The sequence below is a fragment of the Neomonachus schauinslandi genome, chromosome 1 (genome assembly GCF_002201575.2).
Source record: "Neomonachus schauinslandi chromosome 1, ASM220157v2, whole genome shotgun sequence".
NCBI lineage: Eukaryota > Metazoa > Chordata > Mammalia > Carnivora > Phocidae > Neomonachus > Neomonachus schauinslandi.
Genome location: NC_058403.1, coordinates 65,355,452 through 65,367,845, shown reverse-complemented (window position 1 = coordinate 65,367,845; position 12,394 = coordinate 65,355,452). Strand labels below are relative to the sequence as shown.

General features: G+C 37.8%; 1 protein-coding gene across 1 annotated transcript in view; it reads left to right on the top strand.

Moving 5' to 3' along the window:
* Window positions 1–436: 436 nt before the first annotated feature.
* The window catches only part of GOLGB1 (golgin B1), a 100,100-nt gene continuing 88,142 nt past the window's right edge, over window positions 437–12,394 (top strand). The window contains exon 1 of the mRNA XM_044919752.1: window positions 437–677. The gene's annotated coding sequence lies outside the window, so the exon portion shown is untranslated. The remainder of the gene's footprint in view (window positions 678–12,394) is intronic.

Genomic DNA, 12,394 nt, shown 5'->3' with positions numbered 1-12,394 from the left:
ACTAAGTCGCTATTTGTCTTTGGGTGACTCACTTTAATCCGGTTCTCATTTTTTATCAGTAAAATGAAAAAATCAGACGACCCACTTTCGGGCTCGTAATATTTTACGATTCTAAGAGCAAAACCCATATCCCAACTCCCTTCTCACAGCTCATTCAACAATCCTTTGACACCTGGTACTCGCAGTACGGGGCTCCGCAAAAGCCCAAGCCGTAGTTTGGGTCAGTCACCATCAACAGCGAAGACGACCTGGAACCCAGCGGCCCAGCCACTTCACACTAACAGCTGACCCACCGCAGAAGGCCCGCCCTCCCGGCATTTCCGGTTCTTCCGCAGATCTTCTTCCGGAACACTTGCTCACGTCTGACTCCGCCCCTCCTCCACTGTTAAGAGACCATTGGCTCTTTCTTTGAGGAAGCAGAGAATTTCCTGGCGTTGATTGGTTTCCGTCATGGTTGATGGGTTAGTTACAAACAAGGCGTGCCTGGTCTCCCTGGTGACGCTCTGCCGATAGCCCGGATTGGTTCATGTCCTAATCCCATCTTCCGTCCCAACTGCGAGTGGTTGAGTCCCTTGACGGGGCGCGGCGGTGGTAGGTGTCGCGGACGGGATTCCCGAGCTGACGTGGCTTAAATTTGGAAGGGGGCAGCTGGTGCCTCCGGCCGCAGCCTCTTCCAGGTGAGTGAGGGATACTCCCCAACTCCTCCCTTCCTTGAGTGTTTTAACGGTCACGCCCTGCGCAGGGGCTGCCGAAGCGGCCACCTCGGGTCCCCTCCCTGCCCCTCCTCCTCCTCCTGATTCAGTCCGGGATCCGGCCCTACACACGCCTCCCTTCACCTACCAGGCCTAGTTCTAGTTGCTCACAAGCAAGCTGGCCCCGTCAAAGGGCTTCGGAGTCTCCCTGCGCGGCCTCGGGGCACGTATGCGCGGTCTGCCCCCTGCCCAGGACGTTTCTTCTCCGGGAGCAACGGAGAGGGCTTTCGGGTCAGTCCTGTCTGCTCGGCCTTGTTCCCTGAGTGGCTTGCTCAGGCCGCCCTAGGTACGCAGTAGCTGACGTCGGAGAGAACCTGTCCGGCCCCTGCGCTCAGGCCCTAAACAAACTTTGTGTCCGGAAAGGGAGGCGGGACCCAAAGGAATCAATGTTCCTGAAGGCGGAGATCACAGAAACAGTGGAGTTATGACACAAAAAGGGGGCCTGTCAGAGGATCCTGCTAATGAATTCCTGGTGAGATTCGGAGAGAGGAATGATCTTGGTCATACCATCAGCACTTAAATCCCAGGAATCAGAGGTGGGCAGGCAGTTAGAGGAAAGGGAACCCTGAAGAAAGTTCTGGAGAAAAAGAACTTGATTTGGTGGTGTGCAGGATATTTATGTGCTTAACGGGAGTGCTGTGTAGTGGGGAAGGGGAGGGTGAGTCCCTTGACAAATGAGGAATATATTTGTCTGACTTATTTAAAGAGTTCCGGTTGGTCTATGGGGGAAAGGACGGTTTAAGTGTGGGACAGAGATATTTAAAGTCACTGGATAAGTACTTTCACTTTTGGCGATAGTTGGAAGCTTTCCTAGCTTTTAAAGAATCTTACAGTTCTTTGCAAGATGGCAGTGGAGTACTCTTTACAGAAAGGCTCCTAGGCCTTTCCAGAAACATGAAGTAATTAAATTTGTATGGTCAGAATGACTATGAATAGTCAAACCCAGTAAATGTTAAGCTGGAAATGGCAGGATTTGGTCATGGAATAGATGTAGGAAAAAGTTGAAGAGAACTAAAGAGTTGCAAAACATTAGACACTGATCGTTTCACAGCTTTTACTTTTCATCCCTTGACCATGGAATGAACATCTAATGCTTTCCTCTTCAGTGCATTACATTTGTTTAACCATATCAGCAGTTCCCAAACATTTTTGCACGCCCTAGCAGTAAAACATTTTTGAGCAAGCATATTGCAAATATGTTATATTTAATTATGTATAACGGTGTGCATAGCACAGTAAACATATACAAAAACATATTTAAAAGGATGAAAAATAAATTCTTGCCTACTCTCTATGACACTCCCAACCCAATTTGGGAACTACATAAAGTTGTTTACTTATTTTACAAGAAGGCTGTTTACATTTCTAAGGACCTTCAGGCTGGATGGGGGAACCTTTTTTTTGAGGACCCCCATTCTTCTGGGATAGAACCTCCTAAAACCCATCTTTAGGAGATAATTTTTTTCCCCTTCTGTTTGACTCTTAAAGGCCTCCCCTCCTTTTCCCCCCTTTGCATTAATGGATTAATTAAAGGGATATTGATTTTACTTATTTATAAAAATAGTAAATCATTAACTTCTCTTGGTTAAAAAATATTAGGAATGAATCACTTGGAACGCATCTCATCACTGATCATTACATACCAGTCTGTTGTTAAAAACCTCTACATAAAAGGCTAGGCTCAATAATACTATATTTTTAATTAAGCCATGTAAAAATAGCAGTATGTGTTTTTGGTAAAATGAAATTCAATAAAAAAGGATATAATATAACAACAAAAATCTTTCTCCTCTAGCTACTGACCTTTTTCCCTATTCCCCACTTCCCAGAAGTAAAGCACTGTAGATAATTTCTTGTTTTCTTAAGAAACTTTCTGATCATACTCAAGCACTTATATATATCCTCCTCCTTTTTCTCTCCCACAAGTGGAATCATGATACACATATTGTTCTCCACCTTTCTTTTGCCACTTAATACTATATTAAGATATTTTTCTCTGTCCATAAGTATTAAACTACCTCATTCTCTTTTTTTTTTCCAAATATCATCCCTTTTATTTTTTTAAAAAGATTTTATTTATTTGTCAGAGAGAGCGAGTGCACAAGCAGGGGGAACAGGCAGGGGGAGAAGCAGGCAGGGGAAGAAGCAGGCTCCCTGTTGAGCAGGGAGCCCAATTCGGGACTCGATCCTGGGACCCTGGGATCATGACCTGAGCCGAAGGCAGACGCTTAACCTACTGAGCCACCCAGGCATCCCTAAACTACCTCATTCTTTTAAAAAACTATACAGCATTCCCTGCAGAAATATAAATATGTATTTAGCGTGTCCCTTATTGGACATCGGATTGTATTGTTATTAACCATCACAGACACTGCTGTACATTCATGTACATATATCCTTGTGTCCTTGTGTGAACATATCTGTGGTATAAACGTGGGATTCTTTGGGCCATACCACTCTGAATCATTTTATTTTAGTTTATGTACTGCTTGAAAAAGAGTGCTTATAGAACTATATGTAAGTATATGAGTGCTCTCATGGCCCCAGCTCTATTTTCAGCCCCAGTGAAGAATGTTGGGTGATGAAGTTACTGAGAACATAGATTATCTTTTGTATATCTCTTCCAACCAAGAAGCTTTATGGAGCTCTGTTACTAGTCAAATTAATCTCCCTTATGTTGTAGTTTATTCATCTTAAAACTGGGGATATTGATAGTACCTCCTTGTTGGGTTTGTTTTAATAATAAAAAAGTAATGAGATTAAGTTTTTATATGTAAAGCTATTGAAACAGTACTTAGTGCATAGTGCTGTGTATATAAATTATTAGCTACCATTTACTTCTGAATTTGTTAATGAAAGTAGTTTTTTGTGTCATGAAAATTAGCTTTACATTTTGTAATTGTAAAATTATGTCATAATATTGGATATGATTTTCCCCTGCTATATAGCACCATTTCCTCTTAGCTCAAACTGATTGAGAATCACATTGAGAATTAAGGACAACTACTGCAGCTCAACGAAGTATGCATTAAATAAATTAGAGGAGTGGCTTGGAGATCTCACCATTTTATGTGTTGTTTCTGTGGGAAAATATGTGATATAAATTCCAAAGCAAACAGATGTGCACCCAGGCATGCACTGTCTTCAGTTATTTCCTTTATTTATTTTTTTAAAGATTTTTATTTATTTATTTGACAGAGAGAGAGACAGTGAGAGAGGGAACACAAGCAGGGGGAGTGGGAGAGGGAGAAGCAGGCTTCTTGCTGAGCAGGGAGCCCGATGTGGGGCTCGATCCCAGGACCCTGGGATCATGACCTGAGCTGAAGGCACACGCTTAATGACTGGGCCACCCAGGCGCCCCAGTTTCCTTTATTTTTCCATGCCTTTGTACTACGTACTCTGTGCTTAGGGACATGCCTTATATTTCTTTTTATATTTTTGTGGCTCCTGGGATTATGCTCCATGCCAAGTGGGTATTTTGAAAATAATTATTTATAGCAAGCAGTGAAGACTGTGAAAAAATAATACTTATTAGATTCCAGGTGCCACCTCAACATACAAGTATTGAGATCCTGTGGCAGCATTTGTGGAAGGTGTGGTCAGCAATGACTTTGGAAGATTGTTTTACTTGCCTAAGTGTTTTATTGAAGGTTGGCCTTGGCTTGAAGCCCTTTATTTTTTTCTTTTCCCAAGTTGGTACCCATGATTCTGTGCTTTATAAAACAGTAGCAAGAGCATTTTTTTTGTCCAACAGTCACATATATTCCTTACATGAATTTACTACTGTGAACATGAACATTTTTCCCTTTACTAATTTTTATATATGCATTTGTCCATTTCTGTCCTATAGTGAGCCTAAAAAGAGGGGGAGATCCATCTCCTTCATTTAGCTTAAGCATGACTACTTAGTGTCTCTTCTGCCCTCTAGTTCTCAACCTTCGAATTACCTAAAGCACTTAACTGTGCTTGAGATGCCCTTCCTAAATGTAATTTCCATATTATTCCTTTTATGACAACAGCTATACAAATCACTCTTGAATCATGGAGTCATAATACTGGTCATTAGAGTGCTTCTTCTCAGTCTTCTTCATTTGAAGATAAGGAATCTGTAAAGTAACTTACGCAGCAGAGTACAGCCTCTTTCTTTTGGAGCCAGAACTGAAAGCCCAGTTCCTGGCTCCTGATTCGATGCTCTTTCCACTATACTACCTACTTTCTCATGGACCTCTTGGATTATTGAATCAATCTATGAGAAACCCCTTTTACTTTGACCTGAAATGGTACATCCTTAACAGTGATGATCTTTCTTCAGATATACATATTTTTAAGCAGTTATGTGAGAAAATTAACCCATTTTTCATTTGAAGAGCTTTTTTATCTTATTCAGTAATGCTTATTTAGCAGACAGACTTTGAAATGTATTAATTTCTCTGAGTGTCAGTTTTCCTTATCTTAAAATGGTGATGATGATAATACTGATCTTGCAGATTTTTTGAGGATTATAGAGAAATGTATGTAAAGTGGTATGTATTGCTCAATAATTGTTACCATTAGTATTATCATTGTCCTATGTTCATCTGTATGTGTCCTTCTCGTGTGGTAATCTTTGGTAGGATGCTGGTGGAGACACACACTCCTAGAGAGGATGAGTCAGAATCTCATGGATGGTAGTGGTGGATACCAGTGGTGGGGGGAGAGGAAGATGGAGTTTTAGTTTGAGAAAACATTCAGGATTTTAATTGTGTATTTGGAAAATGAAAAAATACTTTCCCAATTGAAATTACATAACCATAACAATGTTATCGGCTAATGGTGATGTACAAAAGAGTTTATTTAGGGCATACAACCATGGACGTGTACATATGTGCATATGTTTGCCCACACATGATAGTTTTACATTTCTCTAAAGGGCTATGGTTTTAAAATGATTAAGAACATTGCCACAATGTCTGAAATCTCAGTACTTTTCTATTTAGCCCTGAAGGTAGTAGCAGTAGGATCCAAACTCCTTAGAGCAGAAAGTGTGGGTGCAAACAGGAGGGCCATGATAGAAGAGAGTTGGGGGTTGGTTAGAGAATTTGAAGTGAAAATCATGGAAAATGGCCAGTGATTAAGGTTTTTGTAGGTAATGGTATGTGACCAGTCCAGAGGTTAAGTCCAGTAACTCCCTTATGGACAGCTCTAGCTATTAATTGATTTTTTAAAAGACCTTTTTATTGTAAAACAAAAATCAAGTACAAAAAACACACCAAAAAATATATAGTTTGATGAATTATTAGGAGGTGAGCATTCTTGTCATAACTATGAGGTCAAGAAATCTAACTTTGTTAGTCATCCGAGAAACTCCTCCATGTGCTCTCCCCTTCTTTTCATAGAAATCACTTCCTTGTGGTTTCTCTCTAGTTTTATCATCCAAATGTGAATCTTGTCCCCTCCTTCCCCCCTTTTTAACTTGGTATCTCTTAAGACTTTTCCTTACAATTTCTGTTGAAGAACTTAGACTTTTTGACCTGTGGAGTTTCCCCACACTTTGAGAATTTCACTTTCATGGGGCAATTCAGCATATTCCTGTGTCCTTTGCATTTCTTGCAAATTAGCAGCTGGATCCAGAGGCTTCCCCACCTAGACTGAGGTTTGATCTCCGTCAAGGCTATAGGTGGTGGTATATTCTTTTATCAGAAGGCTCATAATGTTTTGTTTTGTTTTTTTAATGTTATCAGCTGTTGATGCTCAATGTCTACATCCATGAATTCACAAGGAGATGCAAAATAGTAGACTAAATATTCCAGTTCTACCATTTTGTTTTCATTTGTTAGCTGGAATAATTTTATAAGGAGATGGACCCCCTTATTTGGTTCCTGAATGGTAAAGTTCAAATAGAAAAGATCAGATAAATCCTTTACTTGGCTAGTTTTCAAGATACTTAGTTTAGATGATGACTAGTTTAATATTATGAACTTGTGGATTTAAATATTTTTCATGGGTTTCAATATATTGCAATTCATATTCCTCTTAGAAACTCACTTATTCCTTTGGCCTGTGAGAACCAACCCAATTTGGCTCCCAGGTCTCTTGACATGACTCTAGTTAATTTTTGATAGCTTCCTTGCTATTTTGTATGACAAGATGTTTCAGGCTCATTTTATACATTTCCTACTTCAGAACTGGAATTAGCCATTTCTCTAAGAAGCTCTGCCATTTAAAAAAAATTTTTAATGGGAAATAGTATTGCAAGACCCCAGTCTAGCACTAGAGATGTTCATTGCTTCTTCGTCTGTCATTATTTTTAAGCCTTTTCAGTGGACAGAGCTAGGAAAATAGATGTACTAAAGTAAAAATACCTTGTAAGTTCATACTGATACTTTCAACTCAAATTCAAGATCAGTTTTTATCTTTAGGTTCTTAATTTCTTCTGTTTTATACCTGTATTTCCTTTTTTCATACTGAAAATCTGATCTGATAGAATTACTATGCCCATTAATTGCTCATTTACTTTAATTCCACATGACACATACAAATTGTCAAGGAATAACAGTACTGATACAACCACCACTAATTTTGGTTATTGAAAACAGTTCTAAAAGGTTTTTTGTCATATGCTATTCACGTTCTTCCCAGTTTTTCTTTATAGTAGCCCTGTGTATTGTCAGAGCATATAATCATTAAATATTATGTTCTCTCCATCCCAGTCTTAGTTCTACAAGTAACTATACTTAGTGCTTACCACCAGTCTTTATGATGATGTTCTTTTTTTCTTTTTTGGAAGATTTATTTATTTATTTGGAAGAGAGAGAGAGAGAGCATGAGAGCAAGAGAGCGCAAACAGAAGGAGAGGGTGAGGGAGAAGCAGATGCCCCGCTGAGCAGGGAGTCTGATGCAGGGTTCTATCCCAGAACCCTGGGATCATGACCTGCCCCAAAGGCAGATGCTTAACTGACTGAGACACCCAGGTGCCCCATGATGATGTTTCTTTAGTCATTTTGGTTGTCTCAAGCTTTCTTTTTAATAGATGCCTTAGGAAAAGCTCATGGGAAAATTGTTCATGAATTATCTTGCTTGCTTTTAACATTCTCTCTGTGCTTTTTATATCTGAAGGTCATTTTTGCTGAAAATAAAATACTTGGCTCACATTTTCTTTCCTTGAATATCTCAAATCTGTAACTCCAGTTTTTTTCTGGCAAAAACATTGCTGTTGAAAAGTCTGAGAGTAGTCTTTTCTTTCTTTCTTTCTTTTTTTTTTTAATTTTACACATGATCTTTTGGCCTAAATCTCAAAGGATTATTTTTAAGTCCATTAATTTAACAGGAATGTCTTGTTGATCATTCTGGGTTGATACTCTGCTACATGGTGGGCTTTTTCAATATGTACCTTCAAACTTCAGGAATTAAAATTTCAGTTAAGTATTCAATTTTGTTTTTTTGTGTTTTTTTCTGTAACTTTGCTTTGGTTTTCTTCAGGGAATTTGACTGTCACATTGATTATCATCAATCTTTATCACTTTCTCCTGATTCCTTTTTTATGGCCTGACTTTAAAAATTAAAAAATAATAAATTATTAAGAATAATTTTAGGTTTACTATAGAAAATATGCAAAGATAGTTTAGAGTTCAGTATACTCCTGACCCAGTATTCCCTAATGTTAACATATTACATTAGCAAAGTGCATTTGTCAAAACTAAGAAACCAGTATTGATTCATAGCTAAATTCCATATTTTCTTCAAATTCCATTAGTTTCTCCATTAACTCTTCCAGGATCAAATTGTAGGACATCGCATTGTATTTAGTTCGTTTCATTTTCTTTCTCTTTCTTTTTAAAAATTGAGATGATTATAGAGTCATATGCAGTTGTAATAAAATAAAACAGAGATCCCTTGTACAGTTTGTTTTGTTTCCCTCAACGGTTAACATTTTAGAAAACTATTGAATAATATCACAATGAGGATACTAACATCAATATATTCCCAGTTTTATTTGTATACTTGTCTGTGTGTGTGTGTGTGTGTGTGTATGTAAGTTCTGTATAATTTTATTACTTGTGCACGTTCATGTATCTACCACCACAGTTAAGATATGGAAAAGTTCCAACACCACAAAGACCCCTTGTGTTGCTTTTTTATAACTTTAGCCACCTTCTACCCTCCTACCTCCCACCCCTCCCTAAGCACTGGCAACCACTAATCTGTCTTCCATTTCTAAAATTTTGTGATTCCAAAAGTATTATATAGGTATAGGACTCTGTAGTATGTAACTTATAGAAAATTGGCTTTCTTTTTTTTTTATTCAGCATAATTGGAGACTCATCTAAATTATTGGGTGTATCAGTTGTTTATTCCTTTTTATTGCTGTGTAGTATTCTGTGGTATGTATGTACCACAGTTTGTTTAACCATTTTCTTGTTGAAGGACTTCTTTGCTGATTATAGTTTTGGGTTCTTACAACCGAAGCTGCTATGAGCACTTATGTATAGGTTATTGTGTGAATTTAAGATTTCATTTCTATGAGATAAAATTGTTGGGTCATAAGGTAGTTGCATGTTTAGCTTATAGGTAATTCCTTTTTGATTTGTAAAATTATCCTTTATCTTAACTTTCTATTTTTCTTTTTTTTTTTTTAAATTTTATTTATTTATTTGAGAGAGAGAATGAGACAGAGAGCATGAGAGAGGGTAGGGTCAGAGGGAGAAGCAGACTCCCCGCTGAGCAGGGAGCCCGATGCGGGACTTGATCCCGGGACTCCAGGATCATGACCTGAGCCGAAGGCAGCCGCTTAACTGACTGAGCCACCCAGGCACCCCTTAACTTTCTATTTTTCTTAAGGCATGATTTATTATGACTATTCATTTTCCTGTTTTTTTTTTTTTAATTTTTAGTTTCATCTTCATTTCCAAAATGATTTTTTAAACTTTTCATTACTTCTTGAATTTCCTCTTCATTTCTGGGTTTTTCTACTGTGGGAGGTAAATTGATAAATTTGTTTCAAATCAAAGAAAACATATGCATGTGTTCAGCAAAGTGTGTAAGTAAATATGATACATATCTATCATATACCTAGTGTTAGATGGTATATAAAATTTATAGTTAGCTATTAATTTTTGTTAAGAATGTTTTAATATGGAAGCAGATACCGTCATTGTTTTGAGCTTTATTGAGGTGTAATTGACAAAAATGTATATATTTAAGGTGTACAATATAGTGTTTCTCTATACATATACTTGTTAAATGATTATCTCAGACAAGCTATTTAAAAAATGGAAAATGCGCATCACCTCACATAATTGCCCTTTTGTGTGTGTGGTGAGAACATTTAAGATGTACTCTCTTAGCAAATTTCAGGTATCTAATGCAGCATTATTAACTGTAGTCACTATGCTATACATCAGATACCCAGAATTTATTCTTCCTGCATAACTGCAAGTTTGTATCCTTTGACAAACATCTTTTTATTTCCCTTACCCACTTTTCCCTGGCAACCACCATTTTACTGTCTGCTTCTACAAGTTTGACTTTTTCAGATTCCAGCATAAGTGAGATCGTGCAGTATTTGTCTTTCTGTATCTGGCATTTATTTCACTTAGCATAATGTCCTCCAGGTTCATCCATGTTCTCATAAATGACAGGATTTCATTATTTCTTTAGGGCTGAATGATATTCCATTGTGTATGTAAAATATATTTTTCTTTATCTGTTCATCTATCAGTTGACACTTAGATGATTCTATATTTTAGCTATTGTGAGTAATGCTGCAATGAACATGAAATTGCAGATATCTCTTTAAGATACTGCTTTCATTTCCTTTGGATATATACCCAAAAGTGGGATTGCTGGATCATATGGTAGTTCTATTTTTAATTTTTTGAGGAACCTCAGACTGTTTTCTTTAATACCTGTATCAATTTATATTCCCACCATCAGTGTACAAGGGTTCCTTTTCTCCATATTCTGGCCAGTGCTTATTACCTGTTGTCTTTTTGATAATAGCCATTCTAACAGGTATGATGTGATATTGTGGTTTTGATTTGTGTTTACCTGGTGATTTTTGGTGTTGAGCATTTTTTCACATACGTTTTGGCCATTTATGTGTCTTCTTTGGAGAAATGTCTGTCCAGTTCCTTTGGTCATTTTATTTATTTATTTATTTTTTAAGATTTTATTTATTTATTTGACAGAGAAAGACACAGCGAGAGAAGGAACACAAGCAGGAGGAGTGGGACAGGGAGAAGCAGGCTTCTTGCTGAGCAGGGAGCCCGATGCGGGGCTCGATCCCAGGACCCTGAGATCATGACTGAGCCAAAGGCAGACGCTTAACGACTGAGCCACCCAGGCGCCCCTCCTTTGGTCATTTTAAAATAAGATTTTCTTGCTATTGAGTTGTTTGAGTTTCTCATATTTTGGATATTAATCCTTTATTAGATATTTGCAAATACTTTCTCCCATTCTGTAGGTTGTCTCTTTATTCTCTTTCCTTTGCTGTGCAGCTTTTTAGTTTGATGCAATCTCATTTGTCTTTTTTTGCTTTTGTTATGTACTTTTGAGGTTGTATCCAAGAAATTATGTCAAGACCAATGTCAAGAAGCTTTCCCCCTATGCTTTCTTCTACTAGTTTTACAGTTTCAGGTCTTGCATTCAAGTCTTTAATACAGTTTGAGTTGATTTTTTTTATGTGGTGTGAGTTAAGGATCCAGTTTCATTCTTTTACATGTGGATACCGATTTCCTCAGCACCATTTCTTAAAGGGACTATTCTTTCCCCATTTTGTATTCTTGGCACCTTTTTTGATCAATTGGCTGTAAATGTATGGATTTATTTCTGGGCTCTTTATACTGTTCCATTGGTCTGTATGACTGTGTTATGCAAATATCTTAATGTTTTGATTGCTGTAGCTTTATGGTATGTATTTTTTCCCATTTCATTTTATTTATTTATTTATTTTAATTTTAATTTTTTTTTTAAAGATTTTATTTATTTATTTGAGAGAGAGAGAATGAGAGACAGAGAGCACGAGAGGGAAGAGGGCAGAGGGAGAAGCAGACCCCCTGCTGAGCAGGGAGCCCGATGTGGGACTTGATCCCAGGACTCCAGGATCATGACCTGAGCCGAAGGCAGTCGCTCAACCAACTGAGCCACCCAGGCGCCCTCATTTTATTTATTTAAAATTTTTTTCTAAATTTAAGTTTTAGGTAGTTAACATACAGTGCAATATTAATTTCTAGAGTAGAATTCAGTGGTTCATCACTTACATACAATACCCAGTGCTCATCATAACAAGTGCCCTCCTTAATACCCATCACGCATCTAGCTATGGTATATTTTGAAATCAAAAGTGTGATGCCTCCAGCTTTGTTCTTGTTCAAGATTGCTTTGTCCATTCTGGGTCTTTTGTGGTTCCATATGATTTAGATTTTTAAAAAATTTTTGTGGAAAAAAAAGGCTTTGGAATTTTTTTAAAATTTAATTTAATTTTATTATGTAGTCACCATACAATACATCATTAGTTTTTGATGTAGTGATCCACGATTCATTGTTTTCGTATAACACCCAGTGCTCCATGCAGTACGTGCCCTCCTTAATACCCATCACTGGGCTCAGCTATCCTCTCACTCCCCTCCCCTCTAAAACCCTCAGTTTGTTTCTCAGAGTCCGTA